We start from the raw sequence: 12,739 nt of genomic DNA, 5'->3' as shown, positions 1-12,739 counted from the left end.
CTCCTGAAGTTGAAAAATAATAATTTGCATTACATTTTAAAAGAGCACCACACATACGCACAAGAACATTTGACCTAAAATGATCGCAACCGAGACATATTCTAGTCAGAAAGTGAAAGTCACTCAGTTATGTCTGACTCTGCGACCCCATGGACGCAGTTCATGGAATTCTCCAGGCCAGAATACTGGAGTGGTTAGCCTTTCCCTTCTCCAGGGGATCTTCCCAGCCCAGGGATTGAATCCAGGTCTCCTGTATTGCAGGTGGATTCTTTACCAGCTGAGCCACAAGGGAAGCCCAACAATACCAGAGTGGGTACTCTATCCCTTCTCAGCAGATCTTTCCAACCCAGGAATTGAACTAGGGTCTCCTGGATTGCAGGCAGATTCTTTACCAACTGAGGTATCAGGGAAGCCAGCTATTCTGTCTGATCTGGGATTTAAAAAATCCTTTTGGGATCTAGCAAGAAAAGCATGTGACTTTTAAGGGAAAGAAAACTAGATTGTTATTAGGCATTGAAAGCCATGCTTTATGTCAGGAGAAAATTGAGTAATATATTTAAGATACTCAAGAAACAGAGCACCAGGGATTTTATATGCAGCAAAATTGATTTTTTTTAAGTACAAAGGGCACAGACAAACTTATCAAAACATAAGAACTCAAGAAATATTGTTCCCACAAGCCCCTTCTGAGTAATCTACCGTGGAATGAGTTTTAGAAAACCAAAAATAACTAAGGAGCCAGTAACATAATGACTGCTAATGAGCATTAAACAATTAGCAACTGAGACAGGGAAAACCAAGACAAATGAGGACCAAAACAGGACTGTATTATGACATGGCTACATGCTCTAGCCATGTAGATACAGTACAATTATTAAGACTGGGGGGGCATCTTTATGCATTTGTCAAAATTTAGAGAGCTGTGCACCTAAAACAGGTGCTATATGTATCTGCTATATGTAGGTTTTATCTCAATAAACTTGAAAAAAGGAGGGGGGTGAAAAGACTATAGATCAAAATTTTCTTAATATTTTCAACAATCATAATGAGGTGATATGAGTAATGTTATGCCAAGATTGTCGTGTGTTTAAAATTGTATAAAACAGATGAGAAATTGTATAAAACAGATACAGATGAGAAATTATGACATATTCTAATTCTATCACCACTGGTGCACTTGAAAGCCAGTATTCTTGAAATGGAAGAGGACATGTTGATGTAAGAAGAGTTTATATGAAAGAAGTCTTCACTTAAAGCTGGAAATATTAATATGAATCCATGAGACTATATTATATTCATTCTCTTAAGACTCCGAAAAACAACAGTCAACTCAGTAGCAATAAGCATCCTTAGTACCAACACTATTGTTTGTATTCAAAAAGAAGATCAGTAACCCATATGGAACAATGGCCTATAGATCCAAGCACTCTTAAGTCCTGCAACTTAGAGTCAGCATTTTCTGCAACAAGAGAATGATAACCCATCTAATATTCTTGCCTGGGAAATCCCATGTACAGAGGAGCCTGGTGGGCTATAGTCCATAAGGTCTCAAAGAGTTGGACATGACTGAGTGACTGAGTGACTAAGCACACATGCATACCACAAGGAAAGCATGCAAACATGTCCATGCACATACAACTTCCCTTCCCTTCCTTATCTTAGAAAGTGGGACAGAGAGGCGTGATAATCATTGTGCAAAGTCCCACTCGATGCAGGAATATGATTCCTTAGATGGGACTAGTTCTACTTAGGCACCCTCTTGGTATGTCAGCACCACACATTAGACATGTAGAGACCATCAGTGGGCACCCAAGAGCTGCTTTGTTCAGAGTACACAGTTGCTTACTGGCTGTAGCACTGGTGGAAACAGGATACAGGCAGATGCCTCTAGCATACCATCTCATCAAAGGGAAAAGCATTAGTAAATGTTTCAGCTCTCAGCACCAGTGAACACAGAACGCCAGAAGTGCTAGATCAGAAGCCTTTCTAAGATTTTTCCATTTTGGATCTCCAGAACCACCTTTTGCTATTCTTTTCTGAGTCAGTGCCAGAAAGAGATCATTGGTCTTGCATCTCTCTATTCTTTTTTTGACTTCGGTTAATGGCTCCATTACTCTCCTCCTTCACTGAATCTTATCCAGGTCCACTCCAGTCTTTTCCAGTAAAGCTTCATAAGTAAAATAATCAGGGGCAACTATTTTGGGAATGCTAGTATCTTTCCTTCCAGAAACCTCCCTGTTTCCATATGCAAAGCAGCCTTCTGTTTGCAAAGAAGAGTGTATAGGTAGCTTCTCTAAGTCAAACCAAAGGCCTCATCATAATAGTTTTATCTGAGTCTGTTTGGAATATATCTGCATATTAAAGAGAAATCATAAACATCTGATCTAAATTGACTTCCTATACCCACCAGGTCCCATCACTTCATGGAAAATAGATGGGGAACCAGTGGAAACAGTGTCAGACTTTATTTTTTGGGGGCTCCAGAATCACTGCAGATGGTGATTGCAGCCATGAAATTAAAATTAAAAGATGCTTGCTCCTTGGAAGGAAAGTTATGACCAACCTAGACAGCATATTAAAAAACAGAGACATTACTTTGCCAACAAAGGTCCATCTAGTCAAGGCTATGGTTTTTCCAGTAGTCATGTATGGATGTGAGAGTTGGACTATAAAGAAAGCGAAGCACAGAAGAATTGATGCTTTTGAACTGTGGTGTTGGAGAAGACTCTTGAGAGTCCCTTGGACTGCAAGGAGATCCAACCAGTCCTTCCTAAAGGAGATCAGTCCTGGGTGTTCATTGGAAGGACTGATGGTGAAGCTGAAACTCCAATACTTTGGCCACCTAATGCGGAGAGCTGACTCATTTGAAAAGACCCTGATGCTGGGAAAGATTGAGGGCAGGAGGAGACGGGGACAACAGAGGATGAGATGGCTGGATGGCATCACCGACTCAATGGACATGAGTTTGGGTAAACTCCGGGAGTTGGTGATGGACAGGGAGGCCGGGCATGCTGCGATTAATGGGGTCACTCACGACTGAGTGACTGAACTGACTGACTCACTGACTGATACCCACCAGAATGAGGAGCATCTAGCAGCGTCTTTTTTCTTTAATTAATTTATTTTAATTGGAGGCTAATTACTTTACAATATCATAGTGGCATTCGCCATACATCGACACAAATCAGCCACTGGTGTCCACATGCCCCCCCATCCTGAACCCCCCTCCCACCTCCCTGACAGCTTCTTTAGGTAAAGAAGGAAAAAAATCCCACTCCACAAGGACATGGCATAAACCTATTACTGGAATCAGAAAGAAGCTTCTACTAATAAGGCTTATGGAAGGAAACTGAAAATAAGCATCCAAATGTCTTATTAGATATTGTAGGACATTCTTTCTTCCTATAACTCCTGGTTCTTCCTGCACACATCTTTTCTAAATCCCAGTCCCCATAATCACCAGCAGCTATGGGACCAGATATACACAACTTCAACTCTAAAGAAGAAAGGAGACTTTTCCTACCACCTTTCCACATAAAATTTTAATAAGGTTACTGATTGGTTCAACTAGGATCCAATCACTGTGACCAGGAGGAATGGAAATATTGACTGTCCAGTCTTAGATCATCGTATGTCCTCTAGGCAAGAAGCTATGTTTCCTTCTTTATTTTTCAAAATTTCTTTCATTTATTCATTTTAGTTGCACCAGGTCTTAGTTGCAGCATGAAAACTCCTAGTTGAGGCATGTGGGATCTCAAACCTGGACCCCATGAGTTGGATATGCTTCCTTATTTAAATACTTGTAATATACAAATATAGAGTTGTAATGAGGGAAGAATACATTCTCTAAAGACTGTGTTTAGGGAGGGTGTTTTTTCCCAAAAGGGGGTCACTGGTTTTGAGCAGTCACAAATTGTAGAAGTCCTCCAATACAATCCCAAGAGAAGCCAGGCTACCAGGAACCACTCTTTCCTGTGTATCTTCATAAAATACACCACCAAGACTGATTATATTCTATAAGAAGCAACTGTAGAACTGGTGCCTCAATCTGATCCTCTGGCTAGCCAATTTTGGAAGTATACAGAGTTGAAAATATTACTATCTCTGGTTCTATATTCTCCATTGATTTTTTCACAATGACTGGAACAGGGTCAGTGCCTGGCAACCAGGAGGGCTTCAATTTATCAAAGGATTTGTCACTTCAGACAGCTGCTGCTTCTGCTGATTTGGAATTTGCAATAGATGATGACAGAACAATGAACAATGGCTTTGCTATTGTCATCCTTCACTACTGCCCTTCGAGCAGCACTCCAAAAAAAAAAAAAAAAAAAGAGAGTCCAAGTTCTCCTGCCTGGTTGTTCCTGATCCTGAAGTAGCATAACTAGGTTCTAGGTTTACAGCAGTTGCTTCCTTTAGTGGAAGAATGAATATGTTTCACTGCTTGTGCAATGTGAACTTACTGGACCAGGAGGTAGGAGATTTTATTTGGTCACTCAGCCTACATTCATACTTTTTCTATTTAGAGTAACCAACTTTCCCTCCAGGGAACACTCCCCTCTGATCTTTAGCCCATGTGCTTCAGGTTGAGTTCTACTTCCTGTTCTAGGGATGGGCCTGTGGCTCAGACCAGACCCATCAGAGCGCACATTACGGGGGTTATACTGATTCAGGGACACTCACATGATTCAAGTTGAGCCAATAAGACATAAAGATACAGTTGAAGGTAAAGATTAGAGGCCCTGGCTCTTTATAGCTAGACTTGAATTTTGAGTTAAGCTTGGGAATGCCGGAAGCCATTTTGCCACCCCATGGAGCCTGACTATGAGGCCAAAATGGAAGGAAGCATTCTGACAGAGACTTCATTATGATGACATGATTTGAACACCTGAGTTGGGTCCCACCTGAACCTAATTCTGATCTTCAACTTGTCATTTATAGGAATCAAAGACAGTTTGGGTTGGGTTTTCTACCACCTTAAACAAAAAGAAGAGTTCTATAGTTAGGGTCTAGTCCCTACTCTGCCACAAAGTAGTAGTGTGACCTTGGGGAAGCGTCTTTATCTCTCTGAGTCTAGATTTTTCTAAGCTATAAAATGAGGTCATTGTTTGAAACAGGTATTTTTGCTTGGTTATTCTAGGGCATTTGACTGAATTATTGTGTTAAACTTTGATTTTCATAGAAAAGTGAAAGTGAAGTTGCTCAGTTGTGTCCGACTCTTTGCAATCCCACGGACTGTAGCCCACCAGGCTCCTCCATGCATGGAATTTTCTAGGCAAGGGTACTGGAGTGGGTTGCCATTCCCTTCTCCAGGGGATCTTCCTGACCCAGGGATCGAACTCAGGTCTCCTGCATTGCAAGTAGACACTACCGTCTGAGCCACCATGTTTTCATAGAAGACATGCAGAACCTTCTGAATTCAGACACTTAGGACAAGTAGATGGATTAGCACAGATGCCCTGGGAATGTTCTCTAGAAAGGGAGCAAAGTATCTGCAGTGTTCAAGAGGAACAAGTTCTCCAAACCTATTTCAGTAATTAAAGAGCTAGAGTAGCAGCATGTGTGTGTGTATCTGTGTTAGGAGTTCATGTGTTTGGAAAATCCCATGGGGAGAGAGGCCTGTTGGGCTACAGTTCATGGGCTTGCAGAGTCAGACACGACTTAGCAACCAAACAAACAAAGCAACAAGTAACAAATAGTTAGATTTCCCTTCAGTTCAGTTCAGTCACTCAGTCGTGTCCGACTCTTTGCGACCCCATGAACGGCAACACACCAGGCCTCCCTGTCCATCACCAACTCTCGGAATCCACCCAGACCCATGTCCATTGAGTCGGTGATGCCATCCAACCATCTCATCCTCTGTCGTCCCCTTCTCCTCCTGCCCTCAATCTTTCCCAGCATCAGGGTCTTTTCAAATGAATCAGCTCTCCTCATTAGGTGGCCAAAGTATTGGAGTTTCAGCTTCAACATCAGTCCCTCCAATGAACACCCAGGACTGATCTCCTTTAGGATGGACTGGTTGGATCTCCTTGCAGTTCAAGGGACTCTCAAGAGTCTTCTCCGACACCACAGTTCAAAAGCATCAATTCTTCTGTGCTTCGCTTTCTTTATAGTCCAACTCTCACATCCATACATGGCTACTGGAAAAACCATAGTCTTGATTAGATGGACCTTTGTTGGCAGAGCAATGTCTCTGCTTTTTAATATGCTGTCTAGGTTGGTCATAACTTTCCTTCCAAGGAGCAAGCGTCTTTTAATTTCAAGACTGCAATCACCATCTGCAATGATTTTGGGGCCCAGAAAAATAAAGATGTCCCTTAGGAAAATCCTAATAGTGCTACACATACCTTCCAACAATTTGAGTTTCTTTCAACTACCAAGTTTGGCTTTTTAATCCAAAATTAATACTAATAATATGAGAAGAAGGGTTTAAAGTAACTGTGGTCCTGGCCTGGGACATAACCTGAAACTAATAGGTTTTATTAGTTTTTAAATGCCTGACATGATCTTGATTTCTTATCATTTTAACTCAGATAACACTGGAATCTGAGATTTTTTTTTAAAATGAGTGAAATTTTCAAAATGATTTAGTAGGTAACCTAAGGTTGACATACCATAAAGCAAGAGTATTTGAATATAACAAGAATAAAAAGTGGGACATAATCTTTAAACAAAGAAAATCTTCTCTTAGAAAAGATAGTTGAAGCTAATTCAATGTTTATAGCTTTCTCCAGCACTTTATTGCTATTTTTTATGGTTTATTTAAGTTTTCCTTGCCTGTAATGAAGGAGATGCAGGTTTGATCCCTGGGTCAGGAAGATCCCCTGGAGGAGAAATGGCAACCCCCGCCAGTATTCATGTCTGGAAAATCCCATGGATGGAGGAACCTGGTGGGCTATAGTCCATGGGGTTGTTAAAGAGTCAGACACAATTTAGCAACTAAACAACATAAAACAGCAAATAACATGTAGCTAGATTTCTCTTTGAAAAATCCTAATAATGTTTGCCTTTTAATAGGAGGAATTGTTATTTATCTTTACTGCAATCACTGTATGTTTGATTTTATTTCTGTCATCTTAATTTATGTCATCTATTTTTCCTCTTTTCTTGAGTTTTTCCCTTCCCAGAGTCTAGCTAACTGAAAAATAGTCTTACTTTTATTTGTCCAGTGAAATAAAGGCCTACATTCCTGTTTAAAATACTGCATTTTAATTTATATCTATTTTTTACAAAAATAAATGTCTTTCAAATCCTGTTTTCTTCAGTTCAGTTAAGTTCAGTCACTTAGTCATGTCTGAATCTTTGTGACCCCATGGACTGCAGCACACCAGGCTTCCCTGTCCATCACCAACTCCTAGAGATTACTCAAGCTCATGTCCATTGAGTTGGTGATGCCATCCAACCATCTCATCCTCAGTCGTCCCCTTCTCCTCCCACCTTCAATCTTTCCCAGCATCAGGGTCTTTTCTAATGAGTCAGTTCTTCACATCAGGTGGCCAAATTATTGGAGTTTCAGCTTCAGCATCAGTTCTTCCAATGAATATTCAGGACTGATTTCCTTTAAGATGGACTAGTTGGATCTCCTTGCAGTCCAAGGGATTCTCAAGAATCTTCAAAAGCATCAATTCTTTGGCGCTTAGCTTACTTTATAGTACAACTCTCACATCCATACATGACTACTTGAAAAACCATAGCTTTGACTAGATGGACCTTTATAGGCAAAGTAATGCATGCTGTCTAGGTTGGTCATAGTTTTTCTTCCAAGAAGCAAACGTCTTTTAATTTCATGGCTGCAGTCACCATCTGCAGTGATTTTGGAGTCCCCCAAAATAAAATCTGTCACTGTTTTCATTGTTTCCCCATCTATTTGCCATGAAGTGATGGGACCAGATGCCATGATCTTAGTTTTCTGAATGTTGAGTTTTAAGCCACTTTTTTCACTCTCTTCTTTCACTTTCATCAGGAGGCTCTTTAGTTCTTCTTCGCTTTCTACCATAAGGGTGGAATCATCTGCATATCTGAGGTTATTGATATTTCTCCCAGTAATGTTGATTCCAGTTTGTGCTTCATTCAGTCCAGCATTTCTCATGATGTACTCTGCATACAAGTTAAATAAGCAGGGTGACAATATCAGCCTTGATGTACTCCTTTCCCAATTTGGAACCAGTCTGTTGTTCCATGTCCTGTTCTAACTATTGCTACTTGACCTGCATACAGATTTCTCAGGAGGCAGGTAAGGTGGTCTGGTATTCCCATCTCTTTAAGAATTTCCCACAGTTCGTTGTGATCCACACAGTCAAAGGTTTTGGCTTAGTCAATAAATCAGAAGTAGATGTTTTTCTGGAACTCTCTTGCTTTTCTTAGCAATGTTAAAAGTTATCAGTGGTCTAAAACCCCCTCTCTGAAAAGACAATCCTTGTAGTCTCCCTTCATTCCTTCCATTCTCCTACCTGCCACATCCCAGGTCTTATTACATAGTATTTCAGTCTAGGTATAATATTTTGATGAAGATATGCATGGATTTTTATATATTTAGCTTTGTTTCACATCTCTTTTATTTTACTAACTCCTATTTTAAAGTTGTTCTGAAATTTTACACCTGTATTTTCAGCAATTATTTACATTTTGTCCTCAGCATTTCTTCAGTTCCTTCATTAGTTCCATTATACCTTTACTTTCTTTCTAGAATCATCCCTTGATGCATATCAGGACTGTTGGATCCATCCTTTATATGCCAGCTTTCCTGCTGTCCTTTTGTTATTACTCTGTGGGTTGGTGTAATATCCCAGATCCCTAAGTCAATCCTTTTATTTAACTTTTAATTCTGCCATTCAGTCCTTCTATTTAGCTTTTAATATTTAGCCCTTCTATTTATCTTTTAATCATATTTTATTTTCTGAGGTTTAGTTTGTATTATTAAAGTATTCTTCTGACTAGCCCCAGATTGATTGTATGGATGGTACTTCTCAGATCTGAGGGTACTAGTCGACATTCTTTAAGTCATCTCCTCTTTCCTATATTAACTTTGGTCAAGATTTAGAAACCTCATATGCTCAGTTTTATGTCACTCTTTTATATCATTTAGTTCCCTCAAATGTTGGATGATGCAACTCTTTGCAGCTACAGAGGAGAACATCAGAGAACATGCCGTCCAATATGGCAACGACTTCAATAGCCATATGGGGTAGCCACTAACAACGTGTGGCTATTTCAACTTCAATTTAAATGAGTTAAAATGAAATGAAAATGCATTTCTTCGGTTGTACAAACCACAGATCAGGTGCTCAGTAGCCTCATGTGGCTAGCAGCTGTGGGAGTGGGCAGCACAGTTTCATAAAGTAATTTCTTTCTTACTTTTTTTTTAAGTTATTTTAGTTTTTACTTTTAATTGTGGTAAAAAAAAAAACACATAACAGAAAACATACCATCATAACCACTTTTAAGTGTGCAGTTCAGTCGTGTAATGCTGTTGTACAAGGAGTCTCCAGAAGTTTTCATCTTGCCAGACTGAAACTCTACACCCATTAAACAACTCCCCACCCTCAGCGCCCCCACCACATCCTGGAAACCACCATTCTTCTTTCTAAAATTCATAAAGTATTTCTCATTTTTTTAGAATACTAAGAAAGTTTTACTGATGTATAGTTGCTGTATAGTATTATATGTTATGCTTCCCTGGCGGCTCAGTCTGTAAAGCATCTGCCAGCAATGCAGGAGACCTGGGTTCGATCCCCAGGATGGGAAGATCCCCAGGAGACGGAAATAGCAAACTACTCCATTATTCTTACCTGGAGAATTTCATGGACAGAGGATGGCGGGCTACAGAATTCCCTGGACAGCCTGGTGGGCTACAGCCCATGGGATCACAAAGAGTTGGACACGACTGTTATATGTTCGAGGTATATCATATGGTGATTCAAAAATTGTAAAGGCTACACTCCCTTTACAGTTAATATAAAATATCGGCTCTAGTTCCCATGTGTACAATATATTCTTATAGCTTATTTAATTTATTTATGTTATTTTTACTTATTTTTAAAATATTATTGGAGTGTAGTTGATTTATTGTACAATGCTGTGTTAGTTTCTCTAGTTTCACTCCAGTGTTCTTGCCTGAAGAATCCCCATGGACAGAGGAGCCTGGTGGGCTACAGTCCATGGGGTCACGAAAGTCGGACTGGACTGAGCAACTAAGTGCCGTGTTAGTTTCAGGTGTACAACAATACATATACACATATACATATATGTATACATATGTACATGTATACACATATACATGTACATATGTACGTATATACACACACATATATACATATATGTATATATACACATATACATATATCCAGCTTTTTTTAGATTCTTTTCCCAGATAGGCCACTGCAGAGTATTGAGTAGATTCCCTGCCTATTATAGTAGGTCCTTATTAGTTATCTGTTGTATACATAGTAGTGTGTACATGGGGCTTCCCAGGTGGCACTAGTGGAAAAGAACCAACCTGCCAATGCAGGAGACGTTAAGAGACTCAGGTTTGAACTTGGGATGGGAAAATCCCCTGGGGGAGGACATGGCAACCCACTCCAGTATTCTTGCCTGGAGAATCCCATGGACAGAGGAGCCTGGCGGGCTACAGTCCGTAGGGTTGCAGAGTCAGATATGACTGAAGCAGCTTAGGATGCATGCGGTATGGATATGTCCATCTTATTCTTTTCATTTGTGCCTCCCTCATAAAGTATTTCTATCACCCAAACTGTTCCACTGTACAGTGCTGGTCTAGCCTGATTAGTGTCGGCGGCTAAAATGGCTTTCCTCTGAACATGTGACAGGCACTGTCCCCTGCTTGAAGTGGAGAAGAGGTATATCCACTGGGCTTCCTTTCATGACGTGAAGGAGAGAAGCATGACTTCCGGTTGTGGGTGCTCTGTCTTGCTTTGCTCAGTAAAGGTTACCCATGTCTCTCTCTAGCCACCTAAGCTCCAAGCACAACTTTATACAGAAAACTGACCCCACAGTCAACCTGGGAGTAAGTATAGCAGCCAGCCTCTTTTGAATGAAGAATTCGTGAAACTTTCTGTTGTTCTCCAGTTTATCACTCACAGACCATTGTTTCTCTCATGCTGCTCTCTCTCTGATTTAGACTTTTTTTCTCCAGAGTTCTTGGGAGAACTCAGTTTTACAATTGTCTCCTCTTTTATCTACTTAGGGTTATAGTTTCCTAAAGGCTGTTAAGGAATGGCCATTAATCTGATGCCATATATTTTATCTCATCCACACATTTCTCAACATTTTGGGACTGCTGATGGCAACATTCCCCATTTTCCAGCACGACCATTGATTTATTCTTGCTCTTATATTTCTTCTGTCAAGATGTTCTCAGTCAGCCATCTTGAACTGAAAGTTGTAGCCTGATTTCTTATGCCTTTTGTGTCTACAGAATAAGTGTTATAAATAATCATAGGATGTCAGGGCTAGAGAGGAAATCTGAGATCCAGTCCAGTCCATCATTTCATGGATGGACAGGGTGAGAATTACATAAAGGAACTTGCTTGCCCAAGCCTCTACAGCATGGTGGTGGCAAGCTGGGACAAAGAAGGACCTCCCTCACCCTCTACACTGGCCACTGGCTATTCATTGTCTTCTGCTCCAAGAACCCTGAGAAATTATAAGAGAAAGTCTGTGTCTCCACCCACCTGTACCCTAGGCTTAGCACAGTATTTGCCTTGTTGATCACCTTTTAATACAAAATAATTGTATTATTTAGGCTCCTCTTAATACAAAATAATGGAGGAGTTTCTCAAAGAAACTTTTGACTCAACTGAATGAATTTAAGAAGATCTTCCTCTTAACCTATAAATTCATTTTCTCAGAACTGTCCTTTTCCCAAGCACAGTGAAAAATCAAGGTTATACTTGAGCTTGTAAGAAGAAAGGAGCTTAGAAAATGCAAACAGATCTTGATTAGAAATGAGCATGACATTACCAGGGATGGAAAGGGGGCATATGTGAGAAATAAGCTTCTCCCTCCCTCCAGAAAGTTCTGGGGTGGGAGCTTATGGTCCATCTCAGTGAAATGTTTCACCTCAAGCATCTGCCTAATTGTACTGATCTACAATCTGCTTCCAGTGAAGCAAAGTAATTAATTGTTTTAAAATGCTTTTTGAGACTTTGGAAAACTGACCTAAGGTTAATGGTTCATAAACCTCATTTGTGCTTCTAATAGAGAATTTGAAATGTGAGCTGATCTGCTGCTGGACTAGAGAAGAGGAGAGGGCCTCAGAGACCTGCGTGAGACTTGTAGCAATGGCAGCAGCTACGGAGTTATTCCTCTTCTGACATATTTAAGGAAGAGAAAGAGAGAGAGAGAGCAAAAAAGACATTGTCCTTTAGAGGGTATGATTTACTGATGATGTTGTATCAAACTTGGAGAGAGATAGTACACTTTGTCTGTCCTGGAAGCTTCATTTCCTACCCTTGTACATATTATAATAGGGTTCTGAGCTAGAGTTCCCAGTCCTAGCTGGGATCCTGCTCCTGTGTATTTCCAGACAAAATACCTTAATCCCAGTACTTGGCTTCACAGACTGTGATTTTTCTAGGGACACCAAGAAAGCCTATCAATATCTCTTCTGCTATGAGCGATTCATTCCTATGCCTCACAGAGGCTTAGTGTGGGGATCATAAACTCGAGTGCATCCAGACACCAGATAGGTAACATAAATAAGTCAGGAAGGAGGGCAGAGGCTAGG

This window comes from Dama dama, chromosome 10, assembly GCF_033118175.1.
Source record: "Dama dama isolate Ldn47 chromosome 10, ASM3311817v1, whole genome shotgun sequence".
In the NCBI taxonomy this organism is placed as follows: Eukaryota; Metazoa; Chordata; class Mammalia; order Artiodactyla; family Cervidae; genus Dama; species Dama dama.
This window is presented reverse-complemented; position numbering follows the sequence as displayed.